Below are 16,762 nucleotides of genomic sequence, written 5' to 3'. Positions count from 1 at the left end.
GTTTGGTATATTTCCTCTCGTATTTATTTTGTATCTGTTATTCCCTTTTGTAATGACTCTCACAATTTAGTATTTCCTGTCAAGCACTAATAACACAAGCGATATTAATTCATTCGTGGAGAAGACCTCCTATGGACAGTGAAAACTTACAGGCTGCCAAAATTGGAGAAGATGCGTTTAATTCTTCGGACGGTGACCATTTTCCGTAATACATCATGCAGGAAAGGTTATAAACAACGCATAACAACCTCAGAAAAATACTGATGTTCACAATTACAATACCTGAAGAAAATTATCTTCGTTACTTATCAGCAAACTTTTCAGGGGCTGAGAAATAACTTCAATAAACAGTCACAAATACTTCCGACAATTTCTTCCAGTAGTGTAATGCATCTGTGAGATAGCAAAACAACTTTTAAATTTCATCTCCAATTATTTCTTGTGGATAGGTCTTATTCTTCAGATTAGTACTTAATCATATACTGATAACACATATAATACAGTGCCGACATATATACTGAAATCGTTGAAGATTTCTGCTGTTCTCCGATAAATTCTGACGAAAGAAGACGTAGCTTAAAGGGTATCAGTTAAGGGATCAACCAGTAGGTGACAAAAGTAAATGTAGTAGAGAGAGATGCCTATAGGGACAGGTATACATTACAAAATGTGAAAAGGACTTTAGAAGCTACAGAAGTGGAGCACAAGACACAGAATGAAAAAATAATTTTTCATAACATATTTTTCTCGTCTTTCTTTTCACACCTTACTCATTGTGACTGTAACATTCTGGCAAGAACATAAAACTCCGATATTGAAAAAAAGAGGATTTTCTCTAAGTGAAATACTTGTTACTAAGTGCCCCTGTGCTATCCATACTATCTGCAGAGAAGGGTGCACCTCATGTGTGCTAAACAGGACCACAGGCTAGGTCACGATTCCGTTTTCATCATTAGTAAGCTAAACGCATGGGAACATTAAAGTATCAGATGTTATCTGCTGCCTTCGCATTATGTGGCTTTGAAGCCGATACAACAGAAGCAACGCGATAACTAATTGTAATGCTTGTACATGCTTGAAACGATCAGTTGTAATTAGAGGATTAAAGCAGAGGCAGTGCAAGGAATGTTAACGATCGCATTTGCCCTGTCCGTAAACTTCGTGCTCAAACTTTCCGACATCGGCGCCAATATACGGAACTAATTTGGCGTTTAATATAATTGTGCATATTACGGTCTAGCACGTTGATAATCGCTAAAGAATGTTCTTTTCTGCAGAGTGTCTCGATTTTTAGAGCGTTACATTATTTGAGATTTCTGATATAAACTGCTGTGTCGTATTTTATTTGTATTACAACAGAAAAGATTGTAACTCTTTGTGTGGGATACCTAAATATCGATATACCTAGTACATAAAGGAATATCCACAAATGGAGGGACAGGGATAACATTCCGTTGGTAAATAAGTAGTTTCTGCTATCGTAGATTATATTCACGATAAATTACCTTTGCTGAACTTTAGACCCATGTGCATTTATTGTCATTGTTGTTGGTGATTTACCAAGGCTTCCACTCTCTCATGATTGCTTCCGAAACCATGCGCTCCGTTTCGAGAGTTTTATTTCGACTCCTGTATGAGCTCCTTTAATTTGCGCGCAATCTTCCGAATGATATTGCATTGATTGAAAATATTTAATTTCGTAATATTACGAAATTATTATGTTCATGTTGCCAGTTTTAACCGCAGGACCGTTTCAAACGAACAGATGAATTATACAGAGACGTAAAACGACCACGTGATTTGAAAGTGGACTTATTCAAAAACGGGATTTTAAGGTCGCGTTCTCTGTGAAACCGAGAGGGCGACAACCTTTAGGGCATCTTGCAGCCCAACAAAACACCGAGGAACAGAAAATGGTGTGGAAACACGAAGGTAGCGGTACTGTAAATTTGTCTCCATATTAAGAGTCCTACCAGGTGTTCTTTTAACCCAAGGGCACCATGAACAGCTGGCGTTGTGACTGCAGTGGAGTCGTGATCGACCTCACATCGAAACAAAGGCGCGTTAAGTAGTCGAATGAATCATAGTTTTTCTTATATCGCATCGACGTGTGTGACAGGACATAATATATGTTCCCGCAGAACGTGTTCTCTACATATAAAGATCAAAACGTGGGTGATTTTGTCAGTATGATGCACATGTATTTGAGGCAAATATAACTGTGTTTATTAGTAAAGTCTCAACCGCCACAGTCTACTGTGATCATATTTTATTGCTCAGCACAAGCATATTATTACGGCTGCTGTAGAGACTGTCGAACACGGTAGATTGCAGCTGACTGTAATCTGCCCATATTTTTTTCTCATTATGTGCAACGATGACAAAGAGGAACGATGACAAATAGCCACTGACGTAGTTTTGTGTGGAGAACTGCCACTTGTGATAGCCTGTGGGGCTAGTTGTCCGATTATGGAGAATACATCTAGGTCTGGCATGTCCTGGGAACTATGTCACTGAACTAGTATGAGAGATGCTAAGTATACTGCAGCTACTCGCGGTAGTAGCTTTTCTACGCTGATCATATACTGATGAGTTTTCTGTGGTAGGGGAGAACTGCGCAGCAAAGTAAATGCATAATCCCGTCATAGATGAACTAAAGCAATTATCAGACCAGACTACCAAGATGGTTGAAGCTTTCAGCAACGCTGCTTTTGTGCTCTGTGTGTTCTGAGCTACCACTATTCTGCTTCTCTTAGTGCACTGTGTCGGTTTCACCATGACAAGATGGAATACATTTGTGGTTTTAATGTATGGTGACGAAACCATAATGTATAAGTTAGAGAGTGTTTTGCAGGTGAGAAACTAAACAGCACTCGAGGACACTGTTTGTGTTGACTTCTCTGACGTAGCAAAATATCGTGAGCTTCTTTACTGGGAGACGATATGTTGTGTGATTTAAAGGTGTCCACCACAGGGATGCTATTAAGAAATTGTTGGTGTGAATTGTTGTATTTCAGTCGCACCTACCATGCACGTCGATACATAAGTTAATATGAAAGTCTGATTCCTTATTTAATTACACTGATAGCAAAATATGTAATTTCCAAGTGTATATCGATAGGGATACTGAGAGTCCCTGAAGAAATGGTATAAAAACAGTAATCGTTCATTAGGATGAGTTTAAAAGTGAACAAATAAATATTATGAATATTTTATATGTAATCTCGCTAGTGAGAACCAGCTAATTTAAGACCGCTCTTGATATATCGGCAAGCTGTGTAATAAACTAGGTTCCTTTTTCATGTCAGCGACCCTGAGTGTCACCCTGCCCTGCCTGTAGGCCAGTACAATAACGTCTGGAGACAAGGACGCCGTGACAGACATGCTAGCACAGCAACAATACAAACTTCCCAATCTTCAGCACGAAGTGTGGTAAGAAACCTGCAGTACTTCATTAGGTCCGACCCAGTCTTTCCTGCTTTCCGATTTACGAGGTATCATATAGTTACAGCTAAGATGCTGTTTGACACTTTTCATCTAAACAAATCGTTCCTAGTGAGCCCCAATCTGCTGGTGGATCTGGTAAATATGTCTAGCTGAACACCTTTCTACCACTGGCCTCACTGATAAGTCACAGTGCACACCTGCCATTCATTGATTTAACTGATACCAAGACAATGATTTAAATGTAAACGTGTTCACTATACACTGGCATATTCTATGTATTGTACTGTTGTAGGTATCTGTTCCCATCAAACAACATATCTATCGAAGGACGTACAGAATTATTTTCAGTAACTGGGTCGCACACACAACCACACAAGAATACGAGATAGTCTGCTGAACAAATTGTCTAAGCTCGATGTAGCACTCCAGCCTACACCACTGTTGGTATCTCCTGCTGAACCTTATCTTGCATTACTCAGTTTTACACATGAGTAACCAGTGTTTAAGCACACTGCATAAAGATGTACAGGGCGTCATTTAATATGAATTTATCTAGTTTCATGACTTTGTTATGTGAGGCAACTGCATTGCCACAGTGCTGTACTTACGTATAAATAGCGGCAACTTCAAAGGTAGCACATGTTTTTACTAGCACAGTAAGAGCGAAACGCTAACCCTGTACCGACTGCTATTCTATTAGATAATCGCAGGATCTTACAGTGCAATCGCGCTTGTAGTCCAACTATTACAAGGAACTCTGACTATAGCTTTTGCCAGGTTTAGCTTCCAACATTAACAATGTGCTTATAGCACTCCAACACACAAACAAGTCATCTAATTATTTGACAACAATATTCAACAATTACAGCTTATGAACGAAACTTTAATTAGCTCATAATTATAACTGTTACTTATAACTACAATGCAATGCGAAATATTACACAAGTAAGTTTTTCCTTTCAACCAATGACAGAACTAATTACCAATATCATAATTTGTAACAATTTTCTGTCATTAATATAATAAGACCAAGACATCAGAATAATACTGGATTTACGCACAAAGCTCTTCTTGGGATTAGATGTATGCTAGAGCTTCTTTCCTTCTGGAATGTAACATAAGTCACCCTTAAATGAAGTTCTGCCAACTTTGGAGGTTTATATCGCAGCCAGTTTACTACATGAAACTTACAGATTTGAGCATTTAATACTTACGATATCCAAAGCTCTGCAAATAAGAAAGACAGATTTTTACCTCTATATTTGTGCGATATTTGAAATGGATTTTGTCTAGTTACAGAATGTCAGTCTTTCCTGTACAGTCAGCGATGAATATAATAACTTTTCAGCGATGTACTCCCTGGCTGACTGACTACTGGTAAGTCTTCTTTGATAACGAAACAGAATGTTGCCTAATCTTGACAGTATGAAAACCTTATATTCTTTGCACAAAAAGTCAAATTATCCTTGATCTTTCCTTCGTCAAAATTTCCTATTACCGTTAGGACCAGGGGCGCCCAGGATTTCGGCTGGTGTGCTGTACCTGGGCCCAAGTGCCAAAGCGCTCTTCCTCACTGCCCATAGCCCCCACCTGCTCCCCATGAAGCCTAAATGTGCGGAGGGGGAGGAGGGGAAAACTGCAGACACGCCAAGTTTAAATGGCTGTGCAGTCGTACTGCGCGCGACCTGGAGTTATATTTACAATTGCCAACAACATAGACCACAAACAAAAACTAGTTTTCAGTATTATTTAATTTCTTTTGGCACGCTGAAGACATATAATTTCGGTCTGTCATGTACTGTCAGCATACGGACACACACACAATGTCACAGATTTTTGCCTCATAATGGTGTCTTATTTAGTTTCGTAAGATCTTTCACGCAAATATGTTGTTCGAAATATTGTAGCATTTTTGCAACCTACTGTAGAGACGGGGAAATGCTACGTAGGCAGAGCAATATAGACGCCCTGAACGTATAAGCATTTTTATTTAAAAACAGTTTTGATCACTGCTGATGTTAATTTCTGACCCGTTTCGGCCTTTTAAGTATGGGCAATCATCAGAGTTTGCACCATCTGGACGACGGCGACGACATCTGACCCAATGTGGAGGCCTCAGCCACTACATCACTGAGACGTCCACAGTGGCCCAGGCGCTATCGCCGACATCCATATGGTGCAAACTCTGATGGCCGCTAATTGAAAGGCCGAATTCAGTCAGAAGGTAATATCAGCTGCGATCAATACTTTTTTTATTAAATTTTGTGACAATAGAGATCATTGTTCTCCAACAATGTTACATAAAATTGTAAAAGTACTTATCATTAAAACTAGAATTATTACATTCCAGGTCAATCAATTGCATCTGAGCATGTGCAGCAACGCTTTCAACTAAAACGGCAAAGTGACGGATACTAAAAATTTGTCACAGAACCATATGACAGTAACATGCTGAAATAATTTTGTGATTTAGTTGTTAACGATAGAACAAAAACTTACCACGATCGACAGTCGGAATTCATTGATCAGTACATCAAGAAGAAGTTAGTTGTAAAGTTTCAGGCATACAGCACGTGAAGAAATTAGTGGTGTGAAAAGTAAAATTGATGGAGCTCCAAGCATTATTCCACTACCTTTTGCAATTGTTTTAGAAGGAACCGAGCGAAGAGTATGGAGCCTTTATATATTACTGCAAACTGTTTTGTTTAACAGCTTTGAAAGAGAAAACTGCTTTATAAGAGATCTAAGATTGACAGTGGCCTTAAAAACCTTGCGAAAACTATCCTTGTAATTCTCTCAAGGCTCCAACGAGTTCTTCAGACCTTGTGTTTTCTTTAACGACGGTGAGCTCAGGGAACCGGACCCCATTTGTCAGAATGTGTCCCTTCTAAAACGCTACTTTTTCAAATCAGAAATAAGTTATTTCTTGCCTTTCAGTGACTTTCTGTGCCCAGTGTGCAGTTACGTTCATCTAAATTGTGAGATCTACGATCCAGTCACAATATTCCAATTTAATTTTTGATTTTTTCCCTTCATAAATACCAGCGAATTTTCAACTGGTAAATCATTCCGGTGGGGGGGGGGGGGGCTGTAACGGCCTTGCCGCAGTGGTAACACCGGTTCCTGTCGGATCACAGAAGTTAAGCGCTGTTGGGTTGGGCTAGCACTTGGATGGGTGACCATCCGGTCTGCCGAGCGCTGTTGGCTAGCGGGGCGCACTCAACCCTTGTGAGGCAACCCGAGGACCTACTTGATTGAGAAGAAGTGGCTCGGGTCTCGGAAACCGATTACGGCCGGGAGAGCGTTGTGCTGACCACATACTCCTCTATATCCGCATCCGGTGACGCCTGTGGGCTGAGGATGACAAGGCGGCCGGTCGGTACCGTTGGGCCTTCATGACCTGTTCTGGCGGAGTTTAGTTTTAGTTTAGTTTTAAATCGTTCCGGGAATGTGGCCTTACCTAACCAACGCACTTTGCAGTAATATATATACTCTTCAGTCAGTTCCTTCTAAAACATTTGCAAATTGCAGTGGAGTAATGCACGCAACTCCATGAATTTTGCTTGTCACACCACCAGTTTCTTCGCGTGCTGTGTGCCTGTAAGTTTAGAACTAACTGCTGCTTGGTATACTGAACAATGAATGCCATCTGTCGATCATTGGAAGTCTTTGCTCTTTCGTTATCAACTAAATCACAAAATAGTTTCCGATACATATTTTAACGGCTTTTGTGATAATATTTACTATATAAGTGACGTATTAGTGGTTTCTTCATTCACCTCTGCCTTTCTTGAATTGTGACCTGATATTTGTGAGTGTTTCGTATCGAGCAACTTAACCACTTGCCTGTGTTTACATTCCGCGCTGACCAGTTGCAGCTGTAGCGGCGCATCGAAAGCTAAGTACTAATAAATTGTTTGTGTATAGTGGTTTATTTAGGAACTTTAGTAGTCTTCAACTGGTGTTCTTGGTGTCTTCTGGTGAAATAATTTCAGAAGAACCTTTTGGGTACTGTTTACAGCTTCGTTACTGTGTCATTAGACGTTTGATTCTCTTTCTGTATTAGTCTTTTGCTATATTCACATTTGTTGTTTATTAATACTGTTAATAATAGTAGTTACTTCCCTTGCAGAGTAAGTTTGTGATTATTGTAGTCAGGTTTTTAACATCTTCTTATTGTAGTAGCGGAACTTAGAAAAAGTAAAATTTTGCCATGAGTGAGAAGTGTGGGCTTTGCCGTAGGTTCGTGAGTAGTGGATTGCGGTGTGAGACTTGTTCGAAGTATTTTCACTGGGGGGAATGAATTGGGGAAGCCAGTGGGCATTCTGGTGAGATCCTCTCCTGGAACTGCAGGTTATGTAGCAAGAGTAAGTTGATAGAGGAGCAGGAGCGTAAGATCTGTGCCCTTCAGGTGCAGTTGAAAAACGCACAGGAGGAGCTAGATAGGATGAGGAGGGAGAAGGGGGTTGTGGAATGGAAGCTGGTTGTTGGCAAGAGATCTGCTAGGAGAAGAAGATTTTCAGATAGTTTTAATATTGGTGCTTACTATAGATATGACCAACTGTTAGAGTCTAGTGGAGAGGAATCTCTAGTAGCTGTAGATGTAGGAAGTATGTAGCAGACCTCAGTAGTTACTGTGCCTAGGACAGTTGCAAAGTCGAAGAGGAAGAAGAAGGTTCTGCTGTTAGGTAGTTCTCATGGCAGAGGTGTAGGCCAGCAGTTGCAGGAAGTGCTGGGGAGTGAGTACCAGGTCACCAGCATTGTGAAGCCTAATGCAGGGTTGGCTCAGGTGACTGTTAACGTAGGGGGGTTATGTAGGGATTTTACTAAAGAGGATCAGGTAGTGATTGTGGGTGGGGCTGGTAACAGTATTGATAGGGATGGGGAGTATAACATAGATGGTGACCTGGAAAAGACAGCCACTCAGACTGGCAACATGAATGTGCATTTCGTGGAACTGTTTCAGCGTCACGATCGGCCTCATCTTAATATAGCCGTCAGGCGTAATAACATGAGACTTGGGGGTGCGCTTATGACAGAAAGCAAAGGTCACATTTCAGTGGTGTCGGTGGAGTCTATCAGCAGGACGGATTTCACTAGACACGGCCTGCACCTCAACAGGTATGGGAAGGGGAGGTCGGCAAAGCTTATAGGTGACAGCATAGGTGGGGTTGGTGGGATCACTCATGGGAAAATTCCTGCAGTAGTGGGTGTTGGAGCTGCGACTTTTTTAGATTGAAGTCAGCTGATAGGTATTCCTGCTTAAGGGAAGTCTGTCTAACAAGGGAATCATTTTTGACAAAGCTTAGGTATCCGAGTAATGAGGGAATTAGTATATTTCATCAGAATATACAAGGTATTGAACTGCTTATAGATGTTGACTCTGAAATTATTGGTATATCTGAACATTTCTTAAATAAGGAGATAATTCAGAGGCTTCCTTTACCAGGATACAGGTTGGCTGCCTGCTTTTGCACGATTGGTCCGATTCCTGAAGAAGCTCTGTAGCCTATTACGTTAAATCTCAGAGTTGAAATTTGCGACAGAACGATATGACAATACTATGTTTGTTTATTTATTTATATATTTATTGTTCCGCGGGACCAAATTATGGAGAAGTCTCCATGGTCATGGAATGAGTCAATACATGAAATTATAACACGATATTAGAAACAGATAAAATGAAATATAAAAAAAACATATTCAGGTGACAAGTCGTAAGTTTAAATAAAGTAAATCAACAATGTAACACTGGAATTTGCTTAATTTTTTAGCTCTTCCAGGAGCTCCTCGACAGAATAGAAGGAGTGACCATGAGGAAACTCTTCAGTTAAGACTTAAAAGAGTTTGGGCTACTGCTAAGATTTTTGAGTTCTTGTGGTAGCTTATTGAAAATGGATGCAGCAGAATACTGCACTCCTTTCTGCACAAGAGTCATGGAAGTGCATTCTACCTGCAGATTTGATTTCTGCCTAGTATTAACTGGGTGAAAGCAGCTAACTCTTGGAATAGGCTAATATTGCTAACAACAAACGACATTAAAGAAAATATATACTGAGAGGGCAATGTCAGATTTCCCAGATTTTTGAATAGGGGTCGACAAGAGGTTCTCGAACTTACACCACATATAGCTCGAACAGCCCGATTTTGAGCCAAAAATACCCTTTTTGAATCAGAAGAATTACCCCAAAAAATAATACCATACGACATAAGCGTATGAAAATATGCGAAGTAGACTACTTTTCGTGTTGAAGTGTCACTTATTTCAGATACTGTTCTAATGGTAAATAAAGCAGCATTTAGCTTCTGAACAAGATCCTGGACATGGGCTTTCCACAACAGCTTACTATCTATCCGAACGCCTAGGAATTTGAACTGTTCCGTCTCGCTTATAATATGCCCATTCTGTCTGATCAAAATATCGGTTCTTGTTGAATTGTGAGCTAGAAACTGTAAAAACTGAGTCTTACTGTGATTTAGCATCAAATTATTTTCCACAAGCCACGAACTTATTTCATGAACTATATTATTTGTTACTGTTTCAGTATTACACACAAGATCCTTCACTATCAAGCTCGTGTCGTCAGCAAACAGAAATATTTTTGAATCACCTGTAATACTAGAAGGCATATCATTTATATAAATAAGAAACAGCAGTGGCCCCAGCACCGACCCTTGGGGAACGCCCCACTTGACAGTGCCCCATTGGGACTGAACATCACTACCACTCTCAATATTGCGGAGAATTACCCTCTGCTTTCTGTTCTTAAAGTAAGAGGCGAACCAACTGTAAGCTACTCCCCTTATTCCATAATGGTCCTACTTCTGCAGTAATATTTTGTGGTCATCACAGTCAAAAGCCTTCGTTAAATCAAAGAAAACACCTAGCGTTCGCAACCTTCTATTTAATCCGTCCAAAACCTCACAGAGAAAAGAGAATATATCATTTCCAGTTGTTAAACCATTTCTAAAACCAAACTGAACATTTGACAGCAAATTATGTGAATTTAAATTCTCCAGTAACCTTGTATATACAACCTTCTCGATAACTTTAGCAAACACCGATGGCATAGAAATAGGTCTAAAATTGTCAACATTATCAATGTCTCCCTTTTTATAAAGTGGCGTCACTACCGAGTACATTAATCGGTCAGGAAACCGACCACTCCTAAAGGAAAAGTTATAGATATGGCTGAGAACTGGGCTAACATACATAGAACAATACTTCAGTATTCTGCTAGATACGCCGTCATATCCATGAGAGTTCTTGGTCTTTAGTGATTTAATTATTAACTCAATCTCCCTCTTGTCAGTATCATGGAGGAGCATTTCAGGTAACAGTCTCGGAACTCTTTTTTCTAAGAGTGCTATATGATTCCCTGTTGGGACTAGGTTTCTATTTAGTTCACCTGCTATATTCAGAAAGTGATTATTAAATACTGTACATATATGCGACTTATCAGTAACACGGACATTCCCACTACACACTGATTCTATATCCTCGACCTGTCTCTGCAGACCAGCAACTTCCTTTACGACTGACCATATGGTTTTAATTTTATCCTGAGACTTAGCTATTCTCCCTGCATACCACATACTTTTTGCCTTCCTAATAACATTTTTAAGCACCTTACAATACTGTTTGTAATGGGCTGCTGCATTTAGATTTTGACTGTTTCTAACGTTTTGGTATAATTGCCACTTTGTTCTACAAGATATTCTTATCCCTCTAGTCAGCCACCCAGGCTGCCTGTTTGTGCTAGTACCCTGTTTTAAACGTTCTAACGGAAAGCAACTTTTAAAGAGTCTTGAGAAAAGCATTATATTTATAGTCTACTGTATCAGCGGCATAAACATCTTGCCACTCTTGTTCCTTTATAAGGTTTACAAAGGTCTCCACAGCAACTGGATCAGCTTTCCTGAACAGCTGATCACTATATTTAACACGTGTTGCAGCATAAAATTCTTTTAAAGTTAAAATTTGCGCATCATGATCTGAAAGGCTATTCACCTTTTTGTTAACAGAATGCCCTTCTAGTATTGAGGTATGAACAAAAATGTTGTCTATGGTTGTTCTACTGTTCCCTTGCACTCTCGTTGGAAAGAATACGGTTTGCATAAGATTATATGAATTAAAGAGGTTACTGCAGTGATAGACCGTTGGTGTGCTGACACAGATGTGACGGCCAACTCCCTACTTCACACTAGCAACTCCGAAATTTGCTTGACAACTGTAGTGCTCATAGCTCGACTCATAACTATGTTACTCGATTCAAAACTTTATTGACTACGTGCCTACGTGCCTCATGTTATGTGATACAGATCCATTTTCCAACCAAATTAGCAGTGTTCCCCCTCCTTCTTTAACAATCGAGTAATAATCCTTCGCCTTTGGCTGCTGGTATGGTCGTGGGAGGGGCGGCGTATACTGCTGCTACGTTTACTCAGTGCGGTGCCGGGTTCTGCTTTACTGCAAACCACCTTCTCGCCGCTATAATACTTAATTAAGTTTCCTCTACTACTTCGACAGTGCAAATAAATGTTATAGCACAATGTATGTATTGAGCCGTCTCATAAGTTTGCTTTTAATTACAGTGCAATCGCAAAGGACGCTTGGGAACCCACATCCCTGCACCACAGGTACGACAGAGTGGTTGCCGGCCTGCCTGCTTACACACTTTACACACAACGTGGCGCCCAATAAAACTAAATAAGGTGGATCGGTTTCGTAATCAAACTATTTATTTCTTGCTGTGCTGTCGACAATATATCGCCATTTCTCTGGAAGCTTATAAAAGCCATTCTTCTAAAATGTGGAGGTTTTCCGATTGATAAACTCTTCGAGGTTCTGTCTGCAGTCCTCCAAGAAAATGAGGCGTCTGCCATTCAGGAAATTCTGCCGGGAACGAAATAAATGAAATTCGGAAGGGGCAATGCCTGACGAATACGGCGGTTGGGGTAGCGCGTCCCACCCAAAAGAACGTAGCTTTTGATAGGTCACCATAGTGGTATGTGGTCTGGATCTGTCGTGGTGAGAGAGACATCGTATCCTAAATCCGGTCGTTTCTCATTAATGGCTGCCTTGAGACGATCCAACTGCGAACAGTATTTCTAGGAAGCTATAGTCTCATTCGCAAGACGTTCGTAATACAACCCCACCAGATTCGTCGCAGAACCTATTTCGGAAGCAACTCTGGTTCAGGTACCGACAGTGGTGACTGCCCTGTCATGCACCTAGAATTACTCTTCTGGTCGGTGTTATACACGGAAAACTCCTCAAAAATGGCTCTGAGCACTATGGGACTTGACTTCTGAGGTCATCAGTCCCCTAGAACCTAGAACTACTTAAACCTAACTAACCTAAGGACATCACACACATCCAACCTGCGACCGTAGCGGTCACGCGGCTCCAGACTGTAGAGCCTAGAACCGCTCGGCCACTCCGGCCGGCATTGGACACATTGTCTAAGGGTCAATATTTCTGGTAAGTTTTGTCACTGAATATACCATCTTCACTGAATGACAGTTGACTTAGCCAAGTGTCATTCAGTCAGGACGGTATACTCAGTGATAAAACAAAGCAGTAGTCTTTCACCAGAAATATTGACCCTTAGACAATGTGTCTAATGGCGTATTTTAAATACGACAGTAGACCATCTTAGGCACTGTATAACATCAAAACTCTTGATAATGGCACTTCAAAGTCGAAATCAAGATCGTGTGAATGTAACACTGCATCTAATGGCGGTACTGACTTGAGATATAAAGCATCTGTTGCAGTGGAATATAGTGCTCGAGAAACAGAACCAGTGTACCAAGAACGGTTGGGCAACATGTATCATCCAAGTTGGAAGAAATGATTCTTATTACCTACATCTATATCTTGACAGATACTGCTCGAGCTACCGCACGGTGTGTGGCGCAGGGTACCCTGTACGACTGCTAGTCGTTCCCTTTCCTGCTCCACACGCAAAAACAGTAACTAAAAACGACTGTTGTGTGCCTCTGCCAGTCGTAATTTCTCGTACCTTATTTCCGCGGTCGTTACGCGGAATCCATGTTCGCGGCAGCAGAATCATTTGGAAATCATCTACAAATGACGGTCTTCCTACGCTTCACAACAGTGTTCCCCGAAAAGAACGTAGCATTCCCTCCAGGGACTCCCATTTGAGTTTCCAAGGCATATCCGTAACAGTTACGTGTTGTTCGAATTTACCGGTAACAAATCTAGCAGCCCGCCTCTGAATTACTTCGATATCCTCCTTCAACCCTATCTGGTACGGATCCGAAACACTCGAACCCTATTCAGGAATAGGTCGCTGCAGCGTCCTGTATGCGTCTGCTTTACAGATGAACCACACATTCCTAAAATTCTCCCAGTAAACAGAGGTCGACCATTCGCTTTCCCTATCACAGTGTTCACATGCTCGTTCCATTTCATATCTCTTCGCCACGTTACGTCAAGATACACTCCTGTAAAATTGAAATAAGAACACCGTGAATTCATTGTCCCAGGTAGGGGAAACTTTATTGACACATTCCTGGGGTCAGATACATCACATGATCACACTGACAGAACCACAGGCACATAGACACAGGCAACAGAGCATGCACAGTGTCGGCACTAGTACAGTGTATATCCACCTTTCGCAGCAATGCAGGCTGCTATTCTCCCATGGAGACGATCGTAGAGATGCTGGATGTAGTCCTGTGGAACGGCTTGCCATGCCATTTCCACCTGGCGCCTCAGTTGGACCAGCGTTCGTGCTGGACGTGCAGACCGCGTGAGACGACGCTTCATCCAGTCCCAAACATGCTCAATGGGGGACAGATCCGGAGATCTTGCTGGCCAGGGTAGTTGACTTACACCTTCTAGAGCACGTTGGGTGGCACGGGATACATGCGGACGTGCATTGTCCTGTTGGAACAGCAAGTTCCCTTGCCGGTCTAGGAATGGTAGAACGATGGGTTCGATGACGGTTTGGATGTACCGTGCACTATTCAGTGTCCCCTCGACGATCACCAGTGGTGTACGGCCAGTGTAGGAGATCGCTCCCCACACCATGATGCCGGGTGTGGGCCCTGTGTGCCTCGGTCGTATGCAGTCCTGATTGTGGCGCTCACCTGCACGGCGCCAAACACGCATACGACCATCATTGGCACCAAGGCAGAAGCGACTCTCATCACTGAAGACGACACATCTCCATTCGTCCCTCCATTCACGCCTGTCGCGACACCACTGGAGGCGGGCTGCACGATGTTGGGGCGTGAGCGGAAGACGGCCTAACGGTGTGCGGGACCGTATCGCAGCTTCATGGAGACGGTTGCGAATGGTCCTCGCAGGAGCAACAGTGTCCCTAATTTGCTGGGAAGTGGCGGTGCGGTCCCCTACGGCACTGCGTAGGATCCTACAGTCTTGGCGTGCATCCGTGCGTCGCTGCGGTCCGGTCCCAGGTCGACGGGCACGTGCACCTTCCGCCGACCACTGGCGACAACATCGATGTACTGTGGAGACCTCACGCCCCACGTGTTGAGCAATTCGGTGGTACGTCCACCCGGCCTCCCGCATGCCCACTATACGCCCTCGCTCAAAGTCCGTCAACTGCACATACGGTTCACGTCCACGCTGTCGCGGCATGCTGCCAGTGTTAAAGACTGCGATGGAGCTCCGTATGCCACGGCAAACTGGCTGACACTGACGGCGGCGGTGCACAAATGCTGCGCAGCTAGCGCCATTCGACGGACAACACCGCGGTTCCCGGTGTGTCCGCTGTGCCGTGCGTGTGATCATTGCTTGTACAGCCCTCTCGCAGTGTCCGGAGCAAGTATGGTGGGTCTGACACACCGGTGTCAATGTGTTCTTTTTTCCATTTCCAGGAGTGTACATAAAGGACGAGCAGGGCACTATTAATGCTGTACACTACAGGTTGGTTTTTCCTATTCATTCCCATTAACTTACATTTTGCCACTTTTAGAGCTAGCTGCCATTCAACCCACCCAACTAGAGATTTGGTCTAAGCCATATTGTATCTTCCTACAGTCGCTCAACTTCGACACCTTACCGTACACCACTGCATCATAAGCAAAGAACCGCAGACTGCCACCCATTCCGTCCGCCAAGTCATTTGTATGTATAGGGAACAACAACGCTCATATGACGCATTTCTGGGGAACACCTTACGATACCCTAGTCCCTGATGAAGACTCGCCGTCGAGGACAACTAGTATGTTCCATAACTTAAGAAGTCTTAGAGCCACTCACATATCTTTGAACTTCTTTTTACCCTTGTTAACAGCCTGAAATGCTTTCCGAAAATATAGAAATATGAAATCTGCTTCTTGCCCTTCATCCATAATTCACAGCGTATCACGTGAGAAAAGGGCAAGCTGAGTTTCGCATGAGCGATGTTTTCTAAAACCATCCTTCTCAGTCTCAGAAAAACGGATTACATTCAAACTGAGAATATGCTCAAGGATTTTTCAGAAATCCAAAGTTAGGGATATTGGTCTATAATTTTTCGGGTTCGTTCTTTCACCCTTATTATATACATGAGTGAAATGTGCTTTTTTTTTCACTCGCTTGGAACTTTGTGCTGTTCGGGAGATTCTGATAACTGCAACTTAAGTATGTGGCCAGTCTCGTTCAGTACTCTTTGTAAATCTGAACTGGGATTTCATCCGGACCTGGTGACTTAATTTCTTGTAAATCTCTGAGTTGCTTCCCTACGATAGCTGTGCTTATTACTATGTCGTCCATACGGGAGTCTGTCCGATGTATTTTTACGACTCTCCTGCGTGAACAATAACTCGAACGCGAAATTTAAATCTTCGGCTTTCGTTTTGACATCTTTAAGTAAAATTAAGGCCTTACATTAAAATAACAGTCCAGAAAACACTAAAATGCGAACGTGATTGGAATGTGAATGTATAGACTTTAAGACACGAGCTTTAAAGACTTTGGAATAAAAAAGATGAAACTCGTTTTAGATATAGCACTGACCTTAATTATCCTCATCCTTGTACAAAAACAAATCTCCCGTGCCTTATCTTTACAGTCTCCCAACATCTCCCAAAGTCCCACAGTCCGGCCACAGAGAAGCATTCTCGTCCTAACTAAGTACCATCCGTGACTGGGGCAACTGAATTAGATTCTCCGCCAGGGTTTCGACTACCTCTCGTCGTGCCCGGAAATGAGAAATGTCCTGCTCACTATCCTTCCCACCCTTTCTACCGTGGTATTCCGCCGTCCACCGAACCTACACAATATACTCGTCCATCCTTACACAACCCCTCCTCCCAGTCCCTTATCTCATGG

The sequence above is a fragment of the Schistocerca cancellata genome, chromosome 6 (genome assembly GCF_023864275.1).
Source record: "Schistocerca cancellata isolate TAMUIC-IGC-003103 chromosome 6, iqSchCanc2.1, whole genome shotgun sequence".
Taxonomy (NCBI): domain Eukaryota; kingdom Metazoa; phylum Arthropoda; class Insecta; order Orthoptera; family Acrididae; genus Schistocerca; species Schistocerca cancellata.
This window is presented reverse-complemented; position numbering follows the sequence as displayed.